The sequence below is a fragment of the Leucoraja erinacea genome, chromosome 10, assembly GCF_028641065.1.
Source record: "Leucoraja erinacea ecotype New England chromosome 10, Leri_hhj_1, whole genome shotgun sequence".
NCBI lineage: Eukaryota > Metazoa > Chordata > Chondrichthyes > Rajiformes > Rajidae > Leucoraja > Leucoraja erinaceus.
Window position 1 is genome coordinate 22232173 of NC_073386.1, and position 26755 is coordinate 22258927.

Sequence of the window (26755 nt, forward strand, 5' to 3'; positions counted from 1 at the left end):
TATAGTCCTGCTCGCACCAATGCTCCAGCATGTGCCTACTTTTATTTTGGCACATATCTTGCCCAGAAGTCAATTGATTGTTAGGTTTGACTATCCAGCCTCTCCGTGTGTCATCTTCATCTGATTTCCTACCATTCTTTAATGACTGTACCCTGAGTGCATAATTCAAGTCATTTATATAACTGTAACAAGTGGAGTCACCATTATCGATTCACTGTAGTATGGTGCATTTTGCCATACACAAATTGACCCACTTGTGTCTATATGTTGTATTCTGTAGCCAGCCAATCTTCTACACAACCCAATATGTTACCTCAACACCATGAGTTTCATTTTTCACAATAACCTTATCAACTTCCTGCACATCCCAGATCATTTACTTGAAATGGGCTTTGATAAAATATCCTTTCTGAGTTTATTCTGATTGTGGCAAAGTGCCAAAAGAATAATCATAATATCGTTTTAATGAATTCATATGATAGCCTCATTAGCCCCCACTCCTCAACCCCTTCTCTTCTACATTAGAATAGTGAGTTTTGCCACCACAGAGGAAGTAACTTTGCATAAGATAGTGAATGCCTCAGCAGTCGTTGAAATCTGCCTACTGCTGATTATGCAGGTTGGAGGGATGTCAGATCAACTGCAACCATCATTTTACTCCAGAGCCTGCTGTTTTCTGTAATAATCAATGTTGGTGTGTCAGAGAATGTACCCAGTTAAATGCAAACAACCTTTGCATTAGTACATACCACTTTAAGTAATTTCAGGAGACCTTCTATATGCTAAAACTGGCCAGCATTGATTGATATGATGCTATTAGACAGGTACATAGACAGGACAGGTTTGGAGGGATGTGGGCCAAACACAGACAGGTGTGACTAGTGTAGCTGGGACATGTTGACCAGTGTGAGCAGGTTGGGCTGAAGGGTTTGTTTCCACACTGTATGACTCTATGACAACATTGGTGAAATTGAGGTATGTGAAAAAGATTAACAAGGGGTACAGCAATGCATGGATCAGATGGCGAAATGGACAGGGAAATGGCAGGTGTTGATTAATCTGGACAAGTACGAGCTCAGGAAGTTAAATATAAGAGAAGAGTATACAATAAATGGTAGGAATTTTGGAGCATTGATGTACAGATCAATGTTGGGCTAGTAAATAGTAGTAGAGAGCCTGAAAATGGCAATACTAGTAAATAGGATGGTTAAAAATATGTATGGCGTGTTTGCCTTCATTGGTTGGGAGGTTTAGTATAAAAGTCGGGAAAACATATTACCGCTGTATAAACTTTGATTCAACCACATTTGTAGTATTATGTGCCTTTCTGGTTGCCTCATTACAGGAAGGATATGGAAGCTTTGGAGAGGGTGCAGAATGGGTTCAGCAGGATATTGCTCGGATTATTGAGTATTAACTCTATGGCCAGCTTGGACAAACTTGTAACATCACAGCCTGGTTCGGCAACTTGAATGTCGAGGAGCAAAGGAAACTGCAAATAATTGTGAACACTGCCCAGTCCATCACGTGGTCTGTCCTATATATATATACACAGTATGATATATGTGTATGTATGCATGTAGATTTAGGAAAGAACTAAGGATGCTGGATTAAAACAAAGATAGATACAAAATGCTGGAGTATTGGCGACATTTCGGGTCTCGGTCTAAAGACGGGTCTCGACCCGAAATGTCACCCATTACTTCTCTCCAGAGATGCTGCCTATCTCGCTGAGTTACTCCAGCATTTTGTGTATATCTTCTATGTGTGTTTGTCTGATATATGTGTTTGTGTGTTTTATTGTGTGTGTGTGTGTGTCAAATGTATATGTAAGTATCTGTATATATACACACACACTCTTGCTCATTATATTGTTTAAAGTTTACTATGTTTACATATTCTGTTGTGCTGCTCCAAGTAAGAATGTCATTGTTCTATCTGGGACATATGACAATAAAACACTCTTGACTCTCTTGATGGTTTTCACTGGAGCTTACGTGAGGCTTAGGAGAGACTTGATTGAACTTATTAGATGTAGACAGTCAAAGTGTTTTTCCCAGAATTGGCAAATATTAGAAGGCATAGCTTAAAGTTGAGAATTAGAAAGTTTCAGAGAGATGTGTAAAACAAATCTTTTTATGCAGAGAATGATAGTTGCTTGGAATGCACTGCAGGGCTTGTGATGGTGGAAGCCGATCAAATAGCGATGTTTAAGAATAATTTAGAAAGGCACATGAATATGCAAAGGAGGAGAGGGATATGAATCATGTACAGGCATATGGGATACATTTAATGTAATGTAAAAAAAAGTTAAACAAATGAAGGTGCAGTTTAACAAATTTATTTCGTACCATAGAGTTGCTCAGAACATATAGTTAATTGAGTTAATTGTTCTATACAGATGTAAGCAAGAATAGCCAATTTTCTTAATAGACTATTTTCTCTCGACTAGCTTAAATTAACAGAGCTTGACAACAGAAAATAGAAAATAATGAACAGCAATCCACAAGATGAGAGGATTGACAAATGAAATGATCACTAAAAATACTTGGAATCCTACAATTGGAGTCTATCCAGAAATACCAAAAATTGCAAAGATATTTTTTTACTCCCTTGCATTGTTACATTCTAGTGAAATACATGTCAGCTGAAAAACAACTGCATGTGGTTATTTCAAATGAGTTCCCAGGATGTGAAGGAATGGTTTGCAGTGCAGCGGTGGAAGGTCTGATGCTTAAGAGAGAAAGAAAATAGTCTTTGTGTCACAATACAATGAATCCCACTGTGCAAACCATGGGAACCACGCATTCTCATTCATTACTAAATCTGTACAGAAAATCTTTTTCAGCATCTTACAAAGCCTGTATTTACAAATGAATCCGAGTTAATGCATTCGCATTACAACACATGTTCTACATTTCTGAAGTTTAATGCAGCCGGCTGTGTCCACCATCTAGCCCATTTACAGTAGGCAGTGCGCAGGAAAAATGATTTTAGCACATCATCTAAAAATGCAAACATAATTGCAGTGTTACAAAATATTAAGCTATTTCCACTGCCTCAAAAAAACCCATCTGCTGCATCTCTAGCTGCTGCCTCCATACTGTCATCATTATCGTTTGTTAATGGGGTCTCAGTTAGCTGGCAGTAGTTTGAAAAGGTTTTGTGGTGTCTCAGGATGCATCTGCATACCAACTTTCAGATAAGAAAACAAAGACTTATCCAAGCACTGTCAGAACACATCACACTTATGCAACTATAAAACAATCCCCATTGGATACCCCAAAGCACAGGTTTCTGTCCATGTTGTTGTCCGGGAAGAAGGGTTTCGGCCCAAAACGTCACCCATTTCGTTCGCTCCATAGATGCTGCTGCACCCGCTGAGTTTCTCCAGCATTTTTGTGTACCTCCTTAATTCCATGTTCAGAAGTGCACAGTGTGGCAAAGAACCCCTGAAATACATGCAAAATATGCATTAAAATTGTAGAGTTGCTGCTATCAGATCCTGCCAACGTGTCACAGGTTGGTGAAACCGGGCTTGTTAAGTTGCTCCTTACTAAATCTGAGATATTGAATCTGAACATTGCAGGCTTGCGATTGCAGTGATTACTTTGTCACAGGGCCAACTCCTCATACTTCTCCACAGCACTTTGGCAGTCGGTCTATTCACTTCACTATGTGACTTATTATTTCTTGCGTACTGCTTCCAGGAAGAATGTCACAAATATTTTTAATTGTGGTTGAACTTTGCAGAAATTTCAGAACTTAAAGATATAATTGCTGCATTTTTTTTTAATGTTTCAGCAGAATGATTGCAACTGACGCAGCCTTGAAATATTGGATCCTTCCACTGTGGTTGCTGTTCATGGGAAATAATTTCTTCTTTATGGATTAGCTGTTGCCCAGGCTGGTTCACCACCAGGTGACCCTTTGGCGTGAGCAACAGCTCCACAATTGTAATGCACACTTTGCACATAATTATACACCTAGAAGATGGTACAAAATCAAACAAATGCGCAAGTATGCAATATGCATCATTTCTTCCCAAGCACCACAGGGTTATACCCCAGACTTTGGCTGGAATAGCACGATGAAAGGTGTGAACCAAATAAGAGAAAGGGTTACTATATCCTTTTTTTTTTAATTGTAAAATTACAAGCTCACCTGAAAATGTTCTACTAATTTGAACAACCTAAGCTTATTTTATAAGCTTAGGTATTTTACATGCAAAATACAATTTCATAAGTCGGTATATATAAAAAACAGAAATTAAAATAATATTAGTTTTAGTTGAGTTTATTGTCATATGTACCGAGGTACAGGAATTAGGAAGCATAAACAAAAAATAGCACAAAGAGATGGTCTTCCAAGTAATTTTTCAAGGAATATGTAGAGGGGTCCATGATGCTTCTGAGTGGAGGTGGATTGGGATTGAAAGGACTTTGTGATGCCTTCTCCTTTCCTGTATACTTTGCTAGATTATTTGCCTGAACTGTTGGACATATTCTGATATTTGAAAACTAATTTGGGAACTTTAATCTGTAAGAATGGCTGATGTGGAAGAGTTGAGTTGTACAGCAGAGAAATAAACCCTTCGTTCATGCTAACTGAGATGACTGCCTATACCAATCCCACATTCCTAGATTTCTCCAATATCCCTCAATTCCTTTTCTGTCCATGTACGTGCAAATGCCTTTTAAATATGATGACTGTAGCTGCCTTTAACATCTTTTCTGGCAGCTTGTTCCACATAATCACCACCCCCTGTGTGAAAATCTTGTTTTCTGATCTCTTTTAAATATTTCTCACCTTAAACCTAAGCCCTCAGATTTTGGACTTCAGTACTCTTAGAAAAAAAATCTATGATTATCTATCCTGACTATGCTCCTCAAAATATGATAAACCCCTACGGGTTTGTAAAACCATAAACCTTGTTCAACACCCAGCAGGTGGCCTCCAAATCCATGATGTTAACCAACCTGAAATCAATCAGCTGCTTATTTTCAAAAGCTAAATAACAGAGTGCTGAAAACCCTGATATTAAAAAAACAAAACAATAAATCCTGGGAAAACTCAGCAGGTCAACCAGCATCTGTGGAGAGAGAAGAGTTATCTTCAAATAACTTACATAAAAAATGGGAAAATTTAGAAATAGAGCAAGTTTTAAGTGGCAGAGGGTGTGGAGAAGATTGGCGGGAGCACAGAGGAGATTGGTACAGAGACGATAAGACTCTGGACGGCACAAATGATCGTACTGCAATCTGAATGAGAATAATAAAGGTTTTTAATTATTTCATAGGAAGGTGCAAGTCAAGAATAGTATTTCTTCACATTGTATAAGAGGTGAGTATGGTTAATTGTCATATGTACCGACAAGGGAACGATGACATTCTTTCTTGCCACAACATAACAGGCCTGTACACACAATACACATAAATAACATATAATTTTAAAAAAATAATACATTAATAACCACAATACCAATGCAAAAAAAAAATGTCCTTAGAACAATCAAAGATAGTCTGTAGTTCATAGTTGAGGTTAATGTTGTGAAGCATGCAAAAACCTGATGGTTGTTGGGAAGATGCTGTTCTTGAACCTGGAGGTCATGGTTTACAGACTCCATTGCCTTCTTCCTGATGGTAGGTGTGAAATGAGAGCATGGTTAGTGTAGATCTTTGATAATGCTGTCTGCACTTTTGAGGCAGTGCCTCCTATAGATCCCTCCAATGGTAGGGAGGTCAGTAGCCACAATGGACCTTGCAGTGTCCACCACTCCTTGTAATCTCCTTCATTCCTGTGCGTTTGTTACCAAACCAAGGTCATAATGTAATCCGCTAATATACTCTCCACTGTACACTTGTAGAAATTCAAGGGGGTAATCATCGGCATACCAAATCTCCACAATTTTCTAAGGAAGGAGAGGCATAATAAGCCTTCTTCATGATTGCATCAATGTGGAGAGCCCAGAACAGATCTTCATAGATACGCACCTTAACTTGGTTAATATTCTCTAGGCTGCAAACCCATTGATGAAAACAGGTTTGTGAATCCTCGGCTTTCCCTTTCCAAAGTCAATAATCAGCTCAGTTTTAATCTAAATGTTTTTATCTAAAATGTTTTACTTCTTTTAAACATGATATACATTTGGAAATATTCCAGCCTTTAAGCACTTTAATAGCCACTTTAACAGCTGTGCAAGTTCCTTTCAGCATTTTTGTGAGCGAGCCTAACTTGTGCCACCCTTTGAATGGCATTTATGAACCTAGGTTATGGTTCTGTACTTGGTGAGGCATTGTGGGAGTGCATGTTGATACTGGGGGATCTGTTAATGTTAAGCTTGGCAATTGTATTATGTTTTCGTATAATGTTTTAGTAGGCTAGCTGCAAGTGTGGGTGGCTTACCACTGGCAGAAGTTTCTGGCCCAATGAAACAGATTTTGAAAGCAGGGTATTCCAGTTATGCAAAACAATATTTCACATTTAGTGACTATGACTGAGATCTCATTTCTATTCTGTGACTGCGATCTAATTTCCATCCTGACACTGATTGTCATTAGGTAGGATAAAATGTAAGTTTTCATTAATCCTTAATTTGGTATCTTCAACAAACTTTCTGGCCAGCATTAATCTCTCAATTAATATAATTGAAAAGGATTATCTAATTTTACAAATTACCAGTTGTAAATCCTCAATGGACATAAATTGTCCACCAAGTTTCACAAATACCTGATGGTGATTATACCACAGGAGTAGTTTATTGACAATGAGTTTCTTTGTTGCTCGAGTTATTTAATGACATGACACAATTTCTTTCTTTCTCATTACTGGATTCCCACACAAAACATTGCAACTCCACCAGGGATTTTTTCACTGTCATTTACAATAAACAATACATTTTTGAGATTGCCGCACTGAATTGATTACTAAATTATCAACATTGACATTGTTCTGTACTTTCAGTTCAGCAATAAAAGTATTCTCACAAAAAGACATTGACTCCTAGTCATAATGCAGTGCAGATAAATGATAGTTTATCTTTTAAATCAGCAGAAAGGAATAATGATCACAAGCAGAATTGTCTAAATTATATAATGATATTGTTTATTTACTAATGGTTGTGAATTAGTTCCCATTTCCTTTCCCCACCTCCTTCACCCCATTACAATATTTGATATTCTGTCATATTAAACCCACAAAGTAAAACATCCATTAATGTGATGACAAAGTTAGTTAAAATGTGTTGTTACTTTAAGGAAAGCATTCCACTTGTTCAGCTATTGATACTGATTCAAATGTCACCTGCATGCAGATTCCATTAGCCACATTAATGGGTAGCAGAAACGCCTCGTGAAAATTTGGCAGCCACTGCCTTGGAGTCTCTCTGGGGAGAGATAACACAGGAATGAGAAGGAGACTCAGAGGGATTGAGCATTACTCTCTCACAAGAATTTACCGGCAATGATCACAAGATAGATGAGACAGGCCATTCAGTGCTTCTTAGCTCATCCATCCAGAAAGGCCTACACTGCTAAGGCCCTGACATCCAACTGTTTTATAATGAATTCCAGAACTCTTGCCACCACTACCCAACCCAAATGTCCACATCATTTATTGATCACACTTTGCATGAAGAACAACTTCCTGACTCAATGCCAAATCTCCCTCCTACTGGTTTAAAGCTGTGCTCCTTTTCCTAGATCCCAGGTTTGCTTTGAAGTAATGGATCAGATTTTGTTGGAGTGAGGAATTCATTTTTATTCACTCATAAGTTGTGGATGTTGCTGACCAGGTCAGCATTTAATGCCCCTCCCTAATAGGCCCAAAGAAGGTGGCGTCAATACATCATTCTTAACCATTAGTGTGTGTGGTGAAAGTATGCCCAGCACTGCTGGTAGAAAGAGAATTTCATGGTTTTGCCCACAAAAATGAAAGAGCACTTATAAGTTAGAGCAGAGGTTGGAGGTGGTGGTTTTCCCATGCACCTGCTGTCCTTGTTCACCCGGATGATTCAAGGATGCATGTTTGGAAGATGCCTTAGTGACTGGCTGAAGTGCATTTTCAAATTTACACATTGGAGACATTGTCTGTCACATCTGAAATGGGTAAAGTTGACATGGTGGATGAGTTGCAAATTGAGCGAATGCTTTGTCTTAGGTGGTGATGTACCTAATGCACCGATTTAAGCTGTACTTATCCAGGCAGATCTGGAGACTATTTCATTACATTCCAATTTATTGTGCTGTGGATTTTGAAAAAAATAGTTACATGTCTGAGGCTGCCCACTCTTTTAGTCACCGTGGCTTCAATGGGAAATTGAGGGAGATTTTTTTTAACCCAGAGTGGTGGAAATCTGAAATGCACTGCCTGACGGGCTTGTGGATGTAGGTACTCTCAAACATTTAAGAAAGGGCGCAGAAGATGTTTACACCAGATTTATGCCTGTATTAGGGGGTATTAGCTACAGGGAAGATGTTAGACAGACTTGGATTGTTTTCTCTGGAATGCTGAAAATTGAGGGGGGACCTGACAGAAGTATATACAATTCTGGGTGGCATAGATAGGGCAGGACATTCAGAATCTTTTTCCCAGGATGGAAATATCAAATAATACAGAGCATAGTTTTAAGGTGAGAAGGGGAATGGTTGAAGGAGATGTGAGGGGCGATTTTCTTTACTAGGAGGATGGCGAGTGCCTGGAATGTGTTGCTAGGGGTGGTGGTGGAGACAGATATGATAATGGCATTTAAGAGACTTTTGGATAGGCACATGGTTATGCAAGGAATGAAGGGATGTGGATTACGTGCGGGCAGATAAGAGTTGGTTTTGGCATCATGTCTGGCACATCTACACACCCACTGTGGGCCAAGGGGCCTGTTCCTGTGCTGTAATATTCTATATCATATGTTAAATATATAGATGAGAACCTTAAACACCATGGAATAGATGTGCAAGGGCCAAACACTAGGAAATGGGATTAGTATAGAAAAGTACCTGATGGCCAACATGGACACAGTGGATCAAACAGCCCATTTCTGTGCTACGTGAACCTTTGCCTCGATGACTGTCAAGATCAACTTGTGCAGCAATGTGAATCTCTGATGTTTAGCTTCAACAACCAATACTATTTTCCTTTCATGTAATGTAGCTGTAGATTCTCCATCTGATTCCTTAATGGCTTCCACATTACACAACTTATTTATACCACAACCAATCCAATGCTGTCTATATTTCATGGGTATTCAACTTAATCTACAATTCAGTGCAGTTTTTTCCCTGTTTGGACTAAATGTTTGATGAGGCCTGAAGCCAAGTGGCCTCGGCAGAACGTGACTGAGGAACAGTGAGCAGGTTATTCGTAAGCAAATGCCTCTGGATAATTTTATTCATAATTTATTCCATCACTTTACTGCTAATTTTGAATAGACTGATATGTAATATTTGGCTGGCTGAGATGTGTCCTTTTTAAGACCCCAGCAGTTTTTCCCACATTGTTAGCTTGACCCTAATGTTGTAACTATTCGGGAACAGTTTGAATAAAGGTACAGCTACTTCTGGAGTGAAAATCTTCAACGCTGCAGAAAAGGTATGGCCAGGTCGTTCGAACTTCAGCAACGAAGTCTATGGTCACCCACAACCTTGACCGACAATGCATTTACTCAATCGATGAGATTAAAGAACTGAGAAAAGGCAGAAGGGACTGAGCCAGAGGTGAACCAAATTGGATTAGATCCATGCTAAATCAGAGACATCCCAGAAAAGAATTCAGATATTTCTACTTATTCACATTTTGGGTAGTTGAAATTGATTTCTCGATTTCGCCTCCATTTCCCCAACTTTATCAGATCCCTTTACCCATCACTGGTGTTTGCTGAATCAAATAGGATTTTTATTGCATTGGGAAGCCAATCATATGATGCTCACTTTTCTTCAGAGGCCCCTTTATAACCTTACCAAGTATTATTTTGTAATTACACAGCACAATCTAAAATAACCATTACTCTGATCAAATGCCAACCTAGACATTAAACCTCTGCATTGTTAGATTTACTTTGATTTTACCAGATCTAAAGATTAAAGCATTTCATAATTATTGTATTACCTCTAAATTATTGCATTACCTTTATTTTTGTTATTGATACAGTGCCCTCCACCAATACTACTATATAGAGGCCATCAACCTTTTAGCCCCTTCGGCTTCTTAGATTCTATTTTTCAAACAAGGATTTGTGTGCCGAGGATTTTCTGTGCCAAGATCCTTTTCAACTACCATTTCAAGTACATGATTTATTAACAGCACTACCCCATCCATCGCCTTTTCCTTTTTGCCTGCTCTCCCCGAATCACAAAACCCTTGGTTTGATTCTTATCTTTGATTAACGTGCAACCACGTATCTATAGAAACAAATCATACTGTACCCATTCATGACTGCACATGTCATTACATTATCAGCTTTATTGTGGATGCAGAGTGTGGTCTTTTAATATTTTTACATATTATGACCTGGTTTGTTGCTTGCCCATATTTCTGGTGCCTAGTTATCTTAGTTTTGTTTAGTTTAGAGATATAGCATGGAAACAGGCCCTTCGGCCCACTGAGTCTGTGCCGACCAGCGATCCCTGCATATTAACACTATCCTACACACACACACTAGGGACAATTTTTATATTGACCAAGCCAATTTACCTACATGTTTTTGGAGAGCCTCGGAGAAAACCCACGCCAGTCACGGGGAGAATGTACAAACCCCATACACACAGCACCCGTAGTCGGAATCAAACCCAGGTCTCCGGTGCTGCAAGCGCTGTTAGGCAGCAACTCTACCGCTGCGCCACTGTGTCGCTCGAGCCTATCACATTTCTAAATTCAATGTGAAGCTTTGTTTCTTACCCTTTTCTTCCTCCTCTCAAGTTTCTATCTCTTTGCCATGCTAGTTTAAACCATCCCTAAAACATATGTTTTAACACTGTTTTCCCAATAAATTCATTATGTGCAAGGGAAAAATCAAAATTTAACACGAAGGCAAAATATAGCCAATCTACTGAAAACTCCAATGTAAAATAAATGAAATCAAACACTCTAGTTCTAGTCTCAATACAATATGATAAACAGATTTTATCAGGTGTTACAGAAAGAAGAACACCATACAGGAGCAAATACTAAAAAAAACTTACAACAAAGTTAAGGACCGCTTTGATCTAATTGAATAATTGATGTGCGTAAATGAACCAATTATGATCAGGGCCTTTCTTTGTCCCGAGTAAATGATTCATCATTGGTTGAATGCACTAAATCAAAAATAGAATAGAATGAATAATGCAGGTGCTGTGATGGAGATTAGTTTCCATAACTGGTATATAGAACAATGACGACTTTTTTATTCTCCCCTTCTGAACCGCATTTCCTTTCAGCAAAACGAGCATTCTGGCAAGATGAGAGAGGTGTTTGATGATAAAAACAAGACAGGTATCAAGTATCAAACACTGTCCCTGAAAGAAGCATGCCCTGCAGGTATGCTTCATTCCTGTCATATACCAGGAGAAATATTAATTGAAATCATCATGGAATAGGTTGGGGTCCAATTTTGATAGTTGCAGCCTCCCACTGTTTCTCTATTCACTCTCAATATCTTCATCATAGACAGATGGTGGGGCAGTCTGGAGACTGAGCATATTCAGGACTGAACTTGTTGTGGGAACTGTTATAAGATCAGTGCAGGTAGACCTTTGTCAGTCAGGCATACGGTTCAATGGATTTCCTGATTCTGAGGACAGGAACAATAAATAGCTTTGTTTAAATTATATTTTCAATACAACAACCCTAAAATAGAATCACAAAGGTAAGGGAGGAAGGGAACTCTGCTCCTATTAGGTACCTCAATGATGGGAGTGTTATATTCATGCTATATAACAGAGGCAGTGTGCTATAACAAAGCAGAGTGATCGCAAAAGTAACTGATCAAATCAGATTTCTGTAGTCCAGTTTAGTTTAGAGATACATCATGGAAACATGCCCTTTGGCCCACTGAGTCCTCACTGGCCAACAATCACCTCGTACACAATAATTCCATCATATACTCTAGGGACAATTTATAGGAGTTAATTAAACTACAAACCCACATGTCTTAGGAATGTGGGAGGAAACCGGAACAACTGGTGCAAACTCACATTGTCACAGCAATAACGTGTAAACTCCGTACAAACGACACCCATCGTCAGAATCAAACCAGAGTCTCTGGCACTATACAGTATAATTCTACCACAGCACCACTGTGCCATACAGCCACATTCAATCATGCATACAGGCAAATAACTGAACAGTCAATGGAAATAAGAGATTCCATGAATATTCCCACCCTCAATGATAAGGAAGATGAACGCTTGCTTGAAAAAGATAAGGCCAAAGTTGTTGGCAACCACCTTTGGTCTGAAGTGTTGAATGGTTTGTAAATTGGTAAATTGAGCAATTTATCAGTCAATATAAACAAGACGGCTCTTAGGGAGTGTCAGTGAGGGAATGACCTTGTGTGGGAAGTGACTTGTGAGTAAAGTGTGAGTCTTTGGCTCAAGAGTCTTCAGCGAGGAGGCTGAGGAAAGGAGGCTACACATAAAGCTCGAGAGGACGGAACGCGGTGAACACATATTGGGGTAGATGAGACAGTCTGAGGCTTGCAGAATGTGGGAGCCCAGGGACACGGATGGAGCCTCTGGCTGCTACAACTGTGGCAAGGTCCCACATAGGATATTAGTGGGCAAAGTTGGGGGGCATGGTATTGGGGGGAGAGTGCTGACATGTATAGAGAAGTGGTTGTCAGACAGGAAACAAAGAGTAGGAATTAACGGGTCCCTTTAAGAATGGCAGGCAGTGACTAGTGGGGTACTGCAAGGCTCGGTGCTGGGACCCCAGCTATTCACAATATACATCAATGATTTGGATGAAGGGATTCAAAGTAACATTAGCAAATTTGCAGATGACACAAAGTTGGGTGGCAATGTGAACTGTGAGGAGGATGCTATGAGAATGTAGGGGGACTTGGACAGGTTGGGGGAGTGGGCAGATGCATGCAGATGAAGTTTAATGCGGATAAATGTGAGGTTCTTCACTTTGGTAGCAAAAACAGGAAGGCAGGTTACTATCTAAGTGGCGCCAAGTTGGGAAAAGTGGAAGTACAACGGGATCTGGGGGGGGGTCCTTGTACATCAGTCTATGAAAGTAAGCATGCAGGTACAGCAGGCAGTGAAGAAAGCGAATGGCATGTTGGCCTTTATAACAAGAGGAATCGAATATAGGAGCAAAGAGGTCCTTCTGCAGTTGTACAGAGCCCTAGTGAGACCACACCTGGAGTATTGCGTACAGTTTTGGTCTCCAAATCTGAGGAAGGACATTATTGCCATAGAATCACCAGACTGATTCCTGGGATGTCAGGACTGTCTTATGAAGAAAGACTGGATAGACTTGGTTTATACTCTCTAGAATTTAGGAGATTGAGAGGGGATCTTATAGAAACTTACAAAATCCTTAAGGGGTTGGACAGGCTAGATGCAGGTAGATTGCTCCCGATGTTGGGGAAGTCCAGGACAAGGGGTCACAGCTTAAGGATAAGGGGGAAATCCTTTAAAACCGAGATGAGAAGAACTTTTTTCACACAGAGAGTGGTGAATCTCTGGAACTCTCTGCCACAGAGGGTAGTCAAGGCCAGTTCATTGGCTATATTTAAGAGCGAGTTAGATGTGGCCCTTGTGGCTAAGGGGATCAGAGGGTATGGAGAGAAGGCAGGTACGGGATACTGAGTTGGCTGATCAGCCATGATCATATTGAATGGCGGTGCAGGCTCGAAGGGCCGAATGGCCTACTCCTGCACCCAATTTCTATGTTTCTATGTTACCCTGGATTGCCAAAGTCCCTGCGCTATTTAGGTGGCACAGGTTGAGAATGTAATGGAATATCCTCTGCTTACCTAAACGAATAGGGTTCCAAATGCCACTGTGAAGCATGATACCGTCCTGGACATTCTACTTGACTGGCACATCACCTATCCCCTTGCATATCCACTCCTTCCACTGTGGAGGCAGTTTATACAATGTTCAAGCTCTTTTCTTTTAACTAATATATGTTCAGGGTGCGGCATCACCAATAAGGGCAGCATTAATTACCCTTGGAAAGATAGCGATGAACTGCCTTCTTGACCTGCTGAAGCTTTTCTGGTAATTGATGGATATGGAGATCTAGGAAATATACTCAGCAATGAAGGAAGGGCTAACATTTCTGAGTCTGGATGGTGAGCAAATTGCAGGAGATATTGCAAATGCTAGTGTCCTATGTGCCCAAGGCTTTTGTCCATCTAGCAGTTAGAAGTCATGGGCTGAGAGAAGCTGTTGAGTAGCTAATGCCCCTGTCCCACTTAGGAAACCTGAACAGAAACTTCTGGAGACTTTGGGTCCCATCCAAGGTTTCTGTGCAGTTCCCGGAGGTTTTTGTCAGTCTCCCTACCTGCTTCCACTGCTTACAACCGCCGGCAACCACCTGCAACCTCCGGGAACCGCACAGAAACCTTGTGTGAGGCGCAAAGTCTCCAGAGGTTTCCGTTCAGGTTTCCTAAGTGGGACAGGGGTATTAGGTGAGTAACTGTAGTACATTTTATAAGAAGATATGCACCATAGCCACACAGCTTTGTTGTCTGAGGAAATGAACACTTGGGGTGTCAGTGTTCAGATGCTGTCATGCAGGAGATGTTTCACACTGGAGGTGTTTATCTGATGGTTTCAGTGTGGAAACATAAACTATCATGATAGCATGTTGGTGCAGTTAGTGGAGCTGCTGCTTCACAGCACCAGAAATCTAGGTTTGACCCTGACCTCTGGTGCTGTCTGTGTGGAGTTTGCATTTTCTTCCTCTGACCCCATGGATTTCCTCCAAGTTTTCCTCACCCATCCCAAATATGTGTGGGTTTGTAGGTCAATCCGCTACTGTAATATTGCCCCTTGCTTGGGAGTGGAAGCAAAAGAGGGATAACACAGAATTAGTGTGAACAGGCTATCAATTGTTGGCATTGACTTAGTGGACCAATGGACCCGTTTCAATGCTGTATATCTAAAATAAACCATACTATTCTCCATTCCGTACACATCACACCCCAAATTGCTGCAGTTTAACCCATAGACACAGGGGTCAGAGCCGGTATGCATGACCTTCTGTTCCGCTACTTATCACAAAGTCAGGCAGAAAGAGAAAACATTACCCGACACATTAAAGACTGTTGCCAGAATATTGCTCCGATGTACAGGAGCCATATACCTCAGCTCTTTGTGAGGATTTTTGAAACCTATGATCTAGATGGGTGAGGACAGCAGGTACATGGGATTGGCACCAGCTCCAGATCTCTCTTTTCATACACCTGTCTTACAAAAATATATATTAACATGCTGTCATCACCACTGAAATTCCTCACACTATGGGAGTATCTTCAGTTGACAAACACGAGTCAAGAGAGCAACTCACCACCACCTTTTGAAAGGTAATGTACACCAACTCCAGCGATACTCAATATGCTTGACATCAATCCACTTAAGCAGTTTGGAAAGTATTAATTTAAAAAATTCCCAGTTTGTAGATTTTTCACATTTTGACAAGATAGATTGCATTTCCTAAACAAGCCTTTTCTGGGAATATTCAGCTCTTCCCTAATTATGGATCTGACTATTATTAACCAGTGCAATGTCAAGTCTGCAACTGCATTTGGCAACAAATTTGTGAGTTATCCACCACTGCCTCAGAGTTGTTAACATTTGCTGAGACCTTGATACACTTCACTGAACACATTGATTCCAGATGCATTACCCTTTGATACTGTCAACCTCTTAAATGTAAAAATATTAATCCTCTGCAGTGTATGGTAAATGTTTACATTGAAAAAAAATGATGAAAGGATATGTCAAATTAGTGGAATAGATTTCCTTCCCAACCATGCCTTTAGGCTTTAAATCTTAATAGAGTGACATAGGTATTTTGGATAAATTCATTTTTGTACTTTATTTGCTACTTAACATCTATACCCTTTTTTGAAAAAAGAGTAATTTGAGTATTAATAATCTATCAAATTATATTTTGATATCAAATATAATATTAAACACAATTGAATTTTATTGGTCATACAAGAAGGATCAATTATCTAAATTCCATAAAGTTCCTTAAGTCAAGTCACGTTCTGACCAGAGCCATACCAACATCAATAAATAAGATTTCCCTGCACTTTGCATGGTTCCATAGAATGTATTGGAAGCCACAACATCAAACTATGCCAACAACCACTCCTGGTTCAGGAACCTGAAAATTGCCTCCAAAATCCTACAGCAGACCTTCCATAACTCAAATCTTTATAAATCCCTTATGATTTACATGGTTGAAAAACATACCATCCATCACAAACCCTAACCTGTCCAAATACCTTCCCCTTCCCTATGTCACTGATTTATCACCTCCATCTTACTGCTGGTTCTTGTTTTTATAACATACTAGACCAAGTGCAGATACTAGTGCAAGTACAGAAGTGTAGACCCAACGTGCGGTTGTGGAGGGGGGGGGGGGAAGGCGGCACGCAGCGTCACACACACTTACTATCTCCTCCCCCCCCCCCCCCCACTCACGCTAATTACCCTCCCCCTTGATATATTAATATTATTAATTTTCTCCTTATACCCTATAACCACCCTATCTACTGACGCATAGCCCCCAACTTGCAGTCACATCTAGAGAGGGCCGGGGGGCGGGCAGGAGTAGAGAGTGAGGGCAGAGAGATAAGGGGCAGAGACAGAGAGAGGGAGACAGAGACACAGAGAGAGGGGCAAGAGGGATAAGGGGGGGATGAGGAGGATAAGAGGGAGGGTGGGTGAGGGGGGGGGAAAGGTGGGAGAGGAGGGGGAGGAGAGAGAGAGGGTGAGAGTGAGGGAGAGAGAGAGGGGTGCTGAGAGGGGGTGAGGTGGGGAGCAGGGAGGGGGGAGGGGATGGGGAAGGGTGGAGGGAAGAGGGGTAGGGGTTGTGGAGAGGAGGGGTTTAGGGGGGAGGGAGGGGAGGGGGGAGGGGGGGAGGGGGAGGAGGGGGGAGGAGGGGGAGGAGAGGGGGGGAGGAGGGGAGGTAGGGGGGAGGGGGGGGAGGGGGGGGGAGGGGGGGAGGGGGGGGGGGAGGGAGAGGGGGGGGGGGGAGAGGGGGGGGGAAGAGGAGAGAGGGGAGGGGAGAGGAGAGGGGGGAGAGGAGAGGGGGGGGAAGAGAGGGAGGGGGGAGAGAGGGGAGAGGGGGGGAAGAGGGGGGGGAAGGGGGGGGGGGGAGAGAGAGGAGGGGAGGGGGGGAGAGGAGAGGGGAAGAGAGAGGGGGGAGAGGAGGGGGAGGAGGGGGGGGAAGAGAGGGAGGGGAAGAGGGAGGGGGGGGAAGAGGAGAGGGGGGGGAAGAGGAGGAGGGGAGGAAGAGGAGGAGAGGAGGGGGGGGGAGAGAGGGGGGGAGAGGAGAGGGCAGAGGGGAGGGGGGAGAGAGGGGGGAGGAGGGGAGGAGGGTAGAGGGGGGAGGGGAGGGGGGGAGGGAGGAGGAGAGGGGGAGAGGGGGGGGGGGGGGGGGAGGAGGTAGAGGGGGGAGAGGAGAGGGGGGGAGAGGAAAGGGGGGGAGAACCTAAAAAACATTTTAGAACCAAAAAATACACATTCTGCAAGCATGGTAGAACCAAAAGAGACACTCTTTGCAAACATTTTAGAACCAATAAACACTTTTTGCAAACATTTTAGAACCAATAGACACATTCTGCAAGCGTTTTAGAACCAATAAGGCCACTTACATTTGAGTAGACATGTGTTCAGTGTTATTCACAGTTCAGAGAAACGTGACCCTCTGCTTTCCTCCATCTTGACGAGACTATGAGGCACACCACTTCTTGGTTTTATAGTCCCTCCCCCCTGCCGCCAGCAGGGGCAGCAGGGAGAATGGGAAATTTTGTAAAAACATTAATATCTGTCATTTTTCATCGACGTGAAAAATCATCAGCACACATACGGCGGAGGGGGGCTCTGAGCAAGATGGCCAAAAATGACGGCCGTAGGTGGCGGCGTTCTCTCGGAAATTGCAGCACAGATGGCCAAAACCGGTCAAGAACAGACATTTAGTACTATAATGAGATTAATTTGAAATAACCCAACCATATTTTTAATGCCCTCCATATTTCAATTCCCTCTTGACCTACATACCTTTCAATATTGCAAAGTTCTGATTCCAGCCTTTATTAAGCTTTACCCCAACATTATCCCACTATCCTTTTCTATTTCATCCATTTTGGTTTAAGGGCCTGTCCCACTTACGTGTCCTCGGCACGCAAATTACGCGACCTCGTGGTCGCGTTGAGCCGAGACGGTCGAGCGAAGGTCGGGCGCGATTACATGCGTACGCAGAGCAGTCTGGAGCACGTGACGTCATTTGAAGATGGACACAAAGCTGGAGTAACTCAGCGAGACCGGCAGCATCTCTGGAGAGAAGCAATGGGTGACGTTTCGAGACTCTTCTTCAGTCTGAAAAGAAGGGTCTTGACCCGAATCGCCACCCATTGCTTCTCTCCAGAGATGCTGCCGGTGCTGCTGAGTTACTCCAGCATTTTGTGTCTATCTTCTATTTTCTTGGCCTCGCTCTGGAAGTAGAAGTGGGGGCGGATCCGGACCCCAACGGCCGTAAGCCCCAGGCCGAGTTCGGCGATTGTTTGACTGCTTCTGCTGCTGTTGAAGGTGAGACGTTACATCGCTCCAGGGTCTTGGGCTTGTCCCACTTTGGCCGCCAGTTCCGCGACAGGCCATTGGAGCGTGAAGATTTCGTTCACTGCTAGAATTTCGGAGCCCCATGTGATGTCACAGCTTAAGGATAAGGGGGGAAATCCTTTAAAACCGAGATGAGAAGAACTTTTTTCACACAGAGAGTGGTGAATCTCTGGAACTCTCTGCCACAGAGGGTAGTTGAGGCCAGTTCATTGGCTATATTTAAGAGGGAGTTAGATGTGGCCATTGTGGCTAAGGGGATCGGGGGTATGGAGAGAAGGCAGGTACGGGATACTGAGTTGGATGATCAGCCATGATCATATTGAATAGCGGTGCAGGCTCGAAGAGCCGAATGGCCTACTCCTGCACCTAATTTCTATGTTTCTATGTCGGGACCAGCCCCGCACAACTCCATACCCCTCCGCACTTCTAAGTGGGACCGGCCCCGCGCGGCCATACGGTGCACGTACGCCTCATGCGACCATGAGGTTGCGTAATTTGCAAGCCAAGGACGCGTAGGTGGGACAGGCCCTTTACTCTCTAAATCTCTTCATCACTTCAGCCCACTATTCTCTTTTAAAGGCCTTTTAAAAAGTTGATCTTTTATTTGGCAAACCTACTGAAATCCTTAATCTCTACCAACCGATTCTCCAGCACCTGGTTGTGTAGCCTGCTTATACAAAAACAAGTTGTCAGTGTTTTTTTCTGCTTGGAAATTTCCACGCCTGTAGATTAATTATTTTTGTGTCTAGTCACCAAAAATGCTCTGAAACCTAATAGGTTTTGATAAAGAGGGAAAATGTCTTTGATAACTGCTAACTGGAAATAACAAAGAAGATGTCTCTTGATTGTGGCTGAATTTAGGATGTGAAACGGACGTGAAATACATTTATCCGACCACGGGAAAATGGAGATAATTTTCTTTTAAATGACTTGCCAGTAAGTATTTTTCCAACTTAATTAAAAAGGGTTAATTACGGACCTCTGCACTTCCTTTTTAGCAACCTGGGAGTACCCCTTTCTGACGGCTTCCTTGGGCTCTATTCCAAAACCACGCAAAATAAAATCACCTCTAGCCAAAACACTTTTCCACCATTCTCAACAAAATTTTCAAATGTAGATACTTCTTTAAGACATGAATGGGTTTAAACATTGAAAAAATAATTCACATAGTCTGCAAAGCAGATGTGACCTACTTTTGCTGGATTGTTACCAATAATACTTTATTCCATGAACTGTGGGATTTAAAAAAAGGTTTAAAAATCACTTGCAGGACAAGTTTCCCCAACCAGGCAAAAGATTTACATCATGATTCCAATGAACCCTATTTTAAAATCATAATTTTCCAAGGCACATACTTTCTGTATATGTATTCTTTATTATAGATTATCCCATTTAGAAATGGAACTAATTCACCAAAGCACATGCATATGAACAAAGACATCCACCGTTTCTCAATATTGTTGCCAGTAATTCGTAATCTGATATAGGATTTTATTAGGTCAGATCACACACATCTTTATCTGATGGTTTCAGTACAGAACCATCAGCTTTCCTCATGTGGGGTACACCTCAAACTTTTACAGTTTGCCCCGAAGACTCAGAAGTCAAAGTCAGTGCCTCTGACCTTTTGCTTCACAACTGAAATCAGAATGCAGGTGTGTTGAAGGGAGGAAGAAGGTGTAAAGAACAACCTGGACTTCATGCAAGAGTTGGCTGGCCCAAGAACTATGAATCCATTCATTCAAATATGGCAACCAACCATGAATGAAAGATGAGAAGGTAGGTATTTTTACTTATTTCACTCTATTATACACGAGGTAGATGGAGGTGTAGGCATGTGGCGCCTCTAGTTTATGTTGCTATTGATCAAAATCATGGCCGTTCAACTCCAACGCCGGGTTTTAACCCCATTCCATATCCCTCGACTCCTCCAATATCCAAAAATCGATAATTCTCAGTTTTGAAGGAAATCGGTGGCTGAGTCTCCTCAGCCCAATGAGGTACAGAATTCTAAAACCCACCGTTATCTGAAGAATAAATTTATCTTTATTTTATTCCCAAATGGTCTATCGTTTGAGACCTTGACCCCTTACTACCTTATCCAGGGGGAGAATCCTTTCAGAATCCAGACTATTAAAACACTAAATTCACCTCACACTATTTCAAACTTCAAATAGAGGCATAGCTCATTCTTCCTATGACCCACCCTCCCAGGAACCAATCTGGTGAATGTCTGATATATGATTTCAATAGCATGTATACTCTTGGCTATGTGGAGATAGGGAAGTCGTTCTCAGACTGACAAACTCTGACCAGTGGAGTAATACAGGGATCAGTGTTATGACCAAAGCTATTATGCATTAATAACTTATAGATTCATAGATTTGTGGAATTATCCATGCAGCCTATGCTGATCCCATTTGCAAGCATTTGGCCTACAGTATATCCTTCTTAACCTTTCCTATCCATGCATCTGTCCAAATTTCATTTTAAACTTTGTAATTGTACTTTTCTCTACCACATCTTCTAGCAACTCATTCCATGTACCCACCACTCTCTGTGTCAAACTTGCCTCTCAGGGACCTTTAAATCTTTCCCCTCTCACCTTAAACCTATGCCCTCTAGTTTTAGATATCCTTACCATGGGAAAGAGACTGTGGCTACTTTTACTACTTACTCTTTTTATACCCCTCATCATTTTATAAATCTTAATCAGTTCATCCACACAACATTCTTCTCTCCAGGAAACAGTCCCAACTTATCCAATGGCTCCTCGTAACTAAACTCCTCCATTCCAGCAATATTACTGAATAACTTTTTGTTGTATCCATCTAGCTTAATCACCCTTTCTCTAGCAAGTTGACCAGAACTGCATATAATGATCAAAGTGCAGTCTAATTGATGATTTGTGCAACTATAAAATGATCTCCCAAATGATCGCCTCTACTCAATGCCTTGGCTGATGAAGGTAAGCACACCATATGCCCTCTTCATCACTTTAACTGTGTCACCACTTTCAGGGAGCTGACATGTACTCCAAGGTTTTGTTGTTGAAAAACACTTCCAAGGACTCTGCAACCAGGGAACAGATTTAATTACAGGAACAAGGTGTAAACACTACACAGGCTGTGCTGGAGGTCAGGATCACAGCCAGGCTGCAGAAGCTGTGTGGCAACAGTACTATCTGTTGCGCCCTGTGCCACTTCTCAAATTTTGGTCTAGTTTAGCCTAGAGATACAGTGCAGAAACAGGCCCTTTGGCACACCGGGTCTGCGCTGACCAGCGACCCTGCACACTAACACTATCCTAAACACAAGGGACAATTAATATTTATCCCAAGCCAATTAACCTACAAACCTATACGTCTTTGGCGTGTGGGAGGAAACCAAAGATCTTGGAGAAAACTCGCGGTATTGATTGCAAATGTAATTTGAAATCTTCAGAGTATTATCCAGCCATGCATATATGGGCATGAATATGGATACCACTGAAGCATGCCCAATCTCCTCTGTGCTTTAGTGTGGTTGATACAAAGATATGATGGAAGTAAGATCCAGACTTCGTGCAAGTTGCAGTCTGTCCCTAAATTTCCTTCATAAGTGGTTTTTCAGTGGAAGCTGCTGACACCCTGCATAAAAATCATAACATTTATTTTCAATTCCCTGCATTCTGCATTTTGTCTTCTTATAAATCTTTTTAAATATTGATTATTTTATCTTCTTAACAAGTGAAATATTTCTCAGGAAGCTAAAGAAACCTGGCTCAAGATGTTGCTCATACAGGAAGGAGACTGAGCTCTAACACCCTGTCGATGTGTATATGCATAATATAACTTGTTCTCTTTCCCTTTCTGTGTGCACATCATCTGGATAAGCATTCTTAACAAACCTAGCACCTATGTCGTCCCTTAATGGATTTATGCCTAAGCTGTTCGTTTTCACACAGCATCCTGATCAGAACTTACAGTAGGGTTACCTAAAATGTGGGATATGAAAAACAATTGAACCCATCCAAAATCTATGATAATTAACCTACAAACCTGTTTGTCTGGATTGTGGGAGGAAACTGGAGCTCCTGGAAAAAACCCACACGGTTACAGGGAGAAGGTACAAACTCCATACGGACAGCGCATGTAGTCAGGATCAAACTAGGGTCTCTGGTGCTGTTGGGCTAAGCCACTGAGCGCTCTTTTGCATTGATTTTTTTTTCAATAAATTCATAAAATCCAACTGCTTAAAATCTATTTTCACTTCCTAAACAACTCAAATTTTTTGCCACTGATCAATTACCTCCAAAACAATTAGATTGAAATGTAGCTTTAAGTGGAATACATTATTGAAGATAGAATAAGTATACACAAAGGAGAAGAGTGGACATTATCAGGTAGATTACACATAGACATTACTTTAGACATGGTCCAGCCATAACAATACAGACTACTGAAGTAAGCAGTCTCTCATCTATTGTAAATAGCCTTCAAACAAATTCCAAAGAACATGTTATGAATGATTAATAGCACAATTCTCAGGACAAAAGAATGTATAGCAGCAATAACAGAAAAAAATCAACCATATGTGTGACAGCTCCATTTTATCAAGATGGTGTTATAAACATGAATTAGTCATGGGGGAGGGTGCAAGAATAAAACCCCTTCATACATAGTTACCTTTCAGTTAACTTGGAGTTACCCGTGCCTGCTTTGTGCATGAAACAAGCTCGAGACTTGTAGTACGTATTGCCGCAAGCTATTGTAGAAGCAAAATCCATTAAACACTTAAAATTAAATGAGGAGGTTCCTTTGAAAAATATACTTGTTCAAAGGTATGAAGGTTCAATGAATGAGTTTATACTAGGTGTGGCTAAATTGAGTGTTTTTCTGTTGTGTTCAATTGCCAAAAAAACCTCCTGAAGTCTCAAGCTTGCAATAAACGCAGCAGAGTAGATCCATACTTGTCTGAGATGGGTTTCAATGAGGTGTCCCCTCATCCTTCCAAACTCCATGATTACAGGCCCAGTGAGGATTATTTTCGTAAACCTCTTCTGGACCCTCTCCAACACCAGCACATCCCTCCTCAGATATGGGGCCCAAAACTGCTTACAATACCACAAATGTTTATATTCGAGTCCTCTCGAAATAAATGCTAACATTGCATTGGCCTTCTTTACTGATCTGTTTCATTTCAATATGGTCTTCTAGTTCACTTTTGCTCTGTGGATCATTCAATGCCAATCCATAACACTATAAAAAAAAAACTGAGGAGCAGAATGAGGCCATTTGGCCCATCATGCATACTCAAAAATTCAATCCTGGCTAATTTATTTTTCCCTCTCAATCCCATTCTCCTGCCTTCTTCCCGTAATCTTTGATGTCCTTACTAATCAAGACTCTCTGGCTGAAAAAAATCCTACACATCTCCATTCTAAGTGCTCCAATCCTGACCAATGCTACCCAAAAGTGGTGAAAGTTTTGTAGTTGACAGTAAACAGTAAAAAAGTTTCTGGATATGGATATGCCATTTATTGTCACTATACATGTACAGTGAAACTGAAAGCTGCATAAGTAAGTGCAGTGCCCATACATTAATCAATTTTTCAGCACAAAAAAAGTTTATTGAAACAGCTAGTTAAAAACAAAAAAAAATTCACGAGAAGGGAACTTCATGGGGGGGGGGTCACCCATTCCTTCTCTCCATATATGCTCCTACCTGCTAGTTACTACATCTATTTTTATAGTCTATCTTTGTCCGTACCAGCATGGGTCGGTCCTAGTCAGTGCAAGTGTGAGTTTGAATTTATGTTAGATAAGGTGCATCCAAATTTCGGAGTCATCACCATTGGATTCAACAGAGCGGAGTTGGATGTTTGTCAAAGCTGTCAGCTACTGATTTGAGATGAGTGCAGACTGCACCTATATTGCTGCCTTCCAGAGGGCAGGCACAGTCGAATGCACATCCAAGAGCTGCAGGAAAATGGGACTGCTAGTCTTTCAGGACAGAATATTTAAGTCAGCCAGGTGCCCTCAGATGCTAAAATGGCAAACAACGGGTTTAGGTGTAGATGTCAATATCAGGGAGGGGAGTACAGGGCAGCCAATGATCCGACTGCGCTGTCCTGGTTACCCTCTAATTTGAAGCGGTCTCCCTGTCTGCCATGGTGCAGCTGCCATACCATATCTGTAATCGCAGTATGCGCAGATCAGGCAGTCTCGATGCGACGAGCTTCAGTGTAGTTTTTTTCTTGCAGAAGGTCAGTAGAAATTGTGTTGAGTCCAGAATTTGTAAATGTGACCGCCTGATGGAATCACCTCCCGGAAGTCACCCTAGCCGCTGCTACATGCCTTAAGGCGGCCCAAGGCGACATGAGAATATCGTGCAGCAGTAGAACGTCTGCAGTTTTGGCACTGACGACATCCTGGAAAAAAATGTCTGGTTTCTTCAAGGTAGGCACAGATTGAGCAATATACCAGGTGTTTTTATGAAGGTATTGTTAGGACCGACCCGGTTCCGTGTCACCTCTGCCCATTAATTTCTGACCTCACTTAATCTTCTTGGTATTTTTCACTTTGCATTGTCACCTCTTTATGAATGGGGATTTAGTTCCCCTTTCGTCGAGGACAGACTAGAGGTTAGACACAAAATGCGGGCCGCCCTCGGTGAACGTCCTGTCAGCAAGGATAGCAGGGGGCGATCAAACAGGCACCCCCCCATCCCTTCTCTCCAGAGATGCTGCCAGAGGAATCACCCCGATTCCCGCTCTCCAGACATGGCTGCCCGAGACCAAGCTGCACCTTGCGCACTCCAGCAGCTTTTTGGAGCGGGGCTTTGATTGGAGTTGCTGACCAGGGATCTGCAGTGGGCCTGGGGGTCGGTTTCCTACACAAGTTCACTGCCAAAGTGCTAGGGCCCATCGGGGAGCGGGCTGGTGGTCAGATGCTCAGAGTTTAGAGTTAGATAAGGGGCATCCAAATTGGGATCTCCGTGCTTGCAGTGGGCCTGGGGGTCACCGTTGGAGGTGCAACAGAGCGGAGCCTTGGATATGGATTGAAGCAAAGCTGTCAGCTACTGACAGAGATGAGTGCAGACTCCACTTCAAATTGCTGAAACAAATTAATTAACATAATTGGAAGGGACAGGCCACAGTCCTGTAAATGCACTTCCAAGAGCTGGAAAGAAAATTGTACTGTTATTCTAGTCCCTCAGGACAGAATATTTAAGTCAGCCAGGTGCCCTCAGATGCTCCTAAATGTGAAAACAACCTGGTTTATAGCGGTGATCAATATCGTTTGGAAGTAATTACTTTGACCTTCAGCATATTTGTGATTATGTGCTTGAGCCTTAAAAAGGATGAAATGGGCAGAATTACTCAGTTACTGGAATTGCAGTTTCTTAGTCAACAGGTCAGATGCAGAGTAGAACAGGATTCCACCCTCACATTCTGTTCTCTTGGTGGTTGATAGTTTCTTGTCCTCAAATTCCATAATTCCACATTCAATGCTCTGAGGAAGAAGAGGATAAAATGTGGAATACCTTTCCTGGAAAAACACTGAATAGAGAATAGGGCGTGGAACGGCTGAAATGCTAGAAGGTTTCCAGAGAATGTTCAGTGGATATTTGAGAGCAAAGATTATTGAACCTAGGTAAAGATATCCACGACTCCTTGTTGGCATTTTGTGATGCATAGTTTCCTTTTTCTGGCCAACTATTGAATTAGGTTAGTTGGATTCCAGATTGTTTCTCATCCTCTTCTATGTTTATTTCCTACTTCACTGAATAATTCAGCTTTCCAAATATCTAAAGAAAATTCAATAGTTGGCCAGAGTAGACAAAAAGGAAACAGTTTTCAGCACAAAACGCCAATAATGTGACGTGGATCTCTTTACCTGGTAATATGAAAACAAATGGATAATCCCAGTACTAACTTGCTTATAACAAGATGTTATCTTTAAATTATAAATGCATTTAGTTTGAGAGTGT